At 44.0% G+C, this 4,440-nt stretch overlaps 1 pseudogene; it reads left to right on the top strand.

The window, feature by feature from the left end:
- The first annotated feature begins 558 nt into the window (after positions 1-558).
- On the top strand, positions 559-2,796 carry LOC127680288 (melanoma antigen preferentially expressed in tumors-like; annotated as a pseudogene).
- The last annotated feature ends 1,644 nt before the right edge of the window (positions 2,797-4,440 follow it).

Genomic DNA, 4,440 nt, shown 5'->3' with positions numbered 1-4,440 from the left:
GTTAAAGCTTGTAATGCTCTTGCAAAAGACCAGAATTAATCTATAGTATCTTACTCAGACAGTCCACAAACACTTTAGATCCTAGAGATTGCCACCTTCTTCTGGACTCTGAGGGTGCTGTAAGCATGCCTGGACATAACTACACACACGTACACTTTGTATTCCATGAAGAAAGAAAAACCTTTAAAAAATCCACAACATAGGCTATACCAAAATAAAAAATGTTGAGATATAAACTTCTGTCTGTAGAATTTTAATGTGAGCCTTTTCCTTCTAGAGCCTCTGCAGGCATTACAGGATCAACTACATGGCCCTAGCTCCTGTCTGTGGCATCAGGAATGGGAAGATGATTTTCTGAGACTAAGCACACTTTGTAATTGATGATGAAAGACATCATTTGGTTTTGTTCTCTTCTTCTGGTGAGGAAAGCAAAAGCTTTTCAGGAGTCTCAGCTCTTGCCTCTTTATATACTTGTGTTACATGAGACACTAGGATGGTTAGGAGTCTCTGGCATCTCTCTAGGAACAGTGTTTGCTTTCAAGGACACCACCTAAAAAGATGCTCAAGCGAGGAAGGAAGGAGAGCTGCTGTGCCCATCAGGGTGAGTTTTCCTTTTCCATTAAAGATTATTGGGGGCTTGATGTGGAGAAGCTATTGTGGTCCTATCAGAGATCAGGATGGTGTCTGAATTGCACTCTTCTGGCCTGTAACTCTCTGTGTGAAGAGCTGCTTAGGACCTGGGGATCTCACGGCATGGTGGGACATGAGTGATGCTGGGGTTGAATGTCAGTAGTTGGAAAGAAGTACTGTAAACAGGGAAGCTGGGCTGCTGATTTCATCTTAAATATTTTGTTAAATCCTGCTTCTCTTTGGTCTTTCCTGCTGATCTGCTGTGTTCAGCACTGTGGCTTCTGATTGACAGTGTGGAAAGGAATCGACAGAGTACAGGACTGGTCCAGTCCCACAATGATGCTGACAGTCCTGTGACAACAGTGGTGTGACTTGAGTGAAAAGACTCCAATTGACAAGACTTTGTCCTAGTATGAGCAGCCTGACCTCAGGACAAGTAGGGCTGTCTATCTGGGCAAAACCAGCTCCACAAATCCCCATCCAACCCTGGTAAAACTCAACTCTTGTTTTTGGCTTAGGTGCCTGAAGACACCCACACAAACACTCAGAGATCTTATCCATCACTCACTGCCAGCTCTCACAGTCAGAGTTGAATCATCTACCATTGAGCCTGGGCCTGAATCAGTTCCCACGACTAACCTTGATATGCAGTATTATCACATTTGTGTAGGGGGTACTACTATGTTCCAGGAGAAGTAGGTAGATTTCTATTACTTGAAGTCTAGACTGTTTTGCAGGAAAGTGTCAGTCTAGAAAATGCCTAATAGTGAGACTCTACCTCAAACAACAGTAAAACACACAACATACAGAAAAAAACCAAATGGGAATAAAGTGCAGTAAGAGCTAGCACTACTGTGTTTTCTCCCCCATGTTTCTTCTTACACTGCGTGCAAGGGCTGGTCCTCTTGAGGTCATATCTCAACCTGTGTTCTCAGCATGAGAGCTCACCTTTCACCCTTGGTGTTTAAAAGCTTTTCTTACTTTCAGTTCTGTTGCTGTGCTTGTGCTGGATGCTGTCCGATGTGCTTCTTCATTCTCCCATGCTCTGGAATAGGTCTCTGTGTATCCACACCTCGTTCTAAGGTCAAAAGTAATTAATCGTATCCAATTCAAAATTTGCTCCCAGACAAGGCCCAAAGGTAGAGGACAGGGGTTAGGAAGGATTCTCAGAGAATCTTTCAGGTTCTTTTGAGAGTCTTTATGGAGAGATGGTCCACCCTAAAACGATGGGGCTCCACGATCTCCAGAGTGCCTTCTCCTCTGAGAAGTGGCATTCATAGGAGCAGGTTTGGGTTGGCAGGATAATGGTAAGGCACACCTTATGTGGGTGATTCACATCTGCCATGCTGCCTTGGGGAGCCCTGGCTGTGAGATGAGCAGAGAGAAAGTCAAGTTGGAAAATCAGCTCTCTACTATGTGGACAGTGACCCTGGTTCTGAGGTGCCTTCTGTAAAGGGAAAGTAAATGCCATCCTAAGCCTTGATCTAAGAGGATCTGTTTCTGGATGCTTCCACAGGACCCTTCCACCTGAATCTCTCAGGATGAGCTCCAGCAGCTGGCAATCCAGGGGTTGGCAAGTAATGAAGACTTTGCTGTCTGCCCTCCACTTAGAGTTTTTACCACCACTGTTCAAGGAGGCTTTCATTAAGAGGCACACAAAGATTGTGAAGAGCATGGTAACAACTTGGCTCTACCCCAACCTCTATATTGGTCCGAAGGAACTCCTTCCATGCAGACAACCTCCAGGCTGTGTTGGATGGAGTGGATTGCCTGAGTGGCTAGGAGGTTTGGCCTAGGTGAATGAGTCTGAGTTCTTGTGGAAGGCAAGGCTGTGTTGTAATGCAAAGAGAATGTAATGGAGGGAGGTTGACACATCAGATCAAGGCAGATTATACATTGCATCTCCCACTACCCTAATACCCCTCCTGCCTGACACTCAGGAGGTGCAGACTGAAGGAGCTCTATTTGCTGGATGCCAACCATGTCTTCCTAGTAATAAGGAATCCACGACAGGACCATCTCTACATTTCACAGCCTCAACCAGAGGAGGAGGATTCCACAACAATGCTGAGGCAACCAATAACTGTTTATGCTGAATATCACTCCCTGGTGGGGACTCTCAGATGCTACTGTAATCACTTCAATCTGTGGGACAGTCAGAGATAAAATAAAATACATTTCTGTTATGAGAAGATGGTACCACAAAGGAAGGTCGAGATATGACAAAGTGTTAGATTTCCTTGAGGTATCTTGAGATCTGTAGTTACTTACAGGTGATTTTAAGCCACCTGGCATAGGTGCTCTGAAAGAGCTGTTTGTGCTCCTAACCCTTTAGGTATCTCTCTAACCCCAAAATCATCATTTGACACAGGCTGTCTTGTAACTCACTGTGTAGACCAGCTCCCTTATCTTCTGCCTCTGGAGTATTGAAATTAAAGTGGTGTACAGGCATGTTTGACTATTTGATTTTTTCTTGATGTTTTTATATGTTTGGCCAGGCTAGACTCAAAGACATGACAACACTGTATCTGCCTCTTATTTTGATAAATGTGAGCCACCATGCTGGATCATGTCCCATTCTTTTATTTTTGAAATGGGGTTTTAATATGTAGCTCTGGCTGTCTTGGAATTCTTTATATAGACCAGGCTGGCTTCAACCTCAGAAAATTCTTTTTTATCTTTCTCCTAGATGCTGGGATAAAAGGTATGTGGGACCAAGACTGACTTGGCTCTCAGATATGATTTCATTTCTCTATTTGGCATGCAGGGATGGTCTTATCTAAAACCTTCTTCTGACAACCAGGGCCCATCTCCTTCTTAAATGCAGTTTTCAATTTTTGAGCAACAGGTGTGTGTAGCCCAGTAAGCTCCACTGATTTATAGGAAGGATGACCTTGCACTTCTGATCCTGGCTTCAAACATTTGAATTCTTGGATAGCAGCAAGTTCCACACATCTAGGTCACAGAGTGCAGAAGAGCTAGCCCAAGGTTTGTGATTCTAGACAAGCTCTCTCCCTATTCATATACATCTCCACATTCCCTATATAAGATTAATGGATTCAAGCCATCCTCCTGCCTCAACCTTTCTAATAGGTAACACAGCAGATCACAGAGCAGCCCACTTGGCTCTTTATTCCAGAACAGATTACACAAGTATGAAAAGTATTTGTCCCAAGGTGTACTTGTATTTTTTATGTCAACTTGAATCAAGCTAGAGTAGTTATCAGAGAGAAGGAAAGCTCAGTTGCAAAACATGTCTCCATGAGATCCACCTAGAAGGTATACTCTTAGTGATGGATGGGGAGGACTGAGCCCACTGAGGGTCAGGCCACTCCTGTGCTTGTGATCCTTTGCTATTAAGAAAGCAGACTGAGTAAGCCATGAAGGAGAAAGCCAGTAAGCAGCATTCATCAGTGTGCTTAGCATCAGCTCTCTCCTCCAGTTTCAGGCCATTTGGATCTCCTGTCCTGGCTTCCTTCATTGATGTCCTATGATGTGGAGATGTATGCCAAATAAATCCTTTTGTCCTCTGCTTGCTTTTGGCCATAGTGTTTCTTTGTAGCAAGAGAAACCATAAGGCAAAGTCCTTTGAGGCTTTTCTTTTCTTTTTTTCCTTTTTTTCTTTTTATTATTTTCTATATTCTTTGTTTACATTCCAAATGATTTTCCCTTTCCCGGTTCCTCCCTCCCCATAAGTCTCATAAGCTCTTTTCCCTCCGCCCGTTCCCCAATCAACCCCCTCCCCCTTCTCTGTCCTGGTACTCCCCTACAATGCTGCATCAAGCCTTTCCAGGACCAGGGCCATCTCCT

The sequence above is a fragment of the Apodemus sylvaticus genome, chromosome 3, assembly GCF_947179515.1.
Source record: "Apodemus sylvaticus chromosome 3, mApoSyl1.1, whole genome shotgun sequence".
Taxonomy (NCBI): Eukaryota; Metazoa; Chordata; class Mammalia; order Rodentia; family Muridae; genus Apodemus; species Apodemus sylvaticus.
This window is presented reverse-complemented; position numbering and strand designations above follow the sequence as displayed.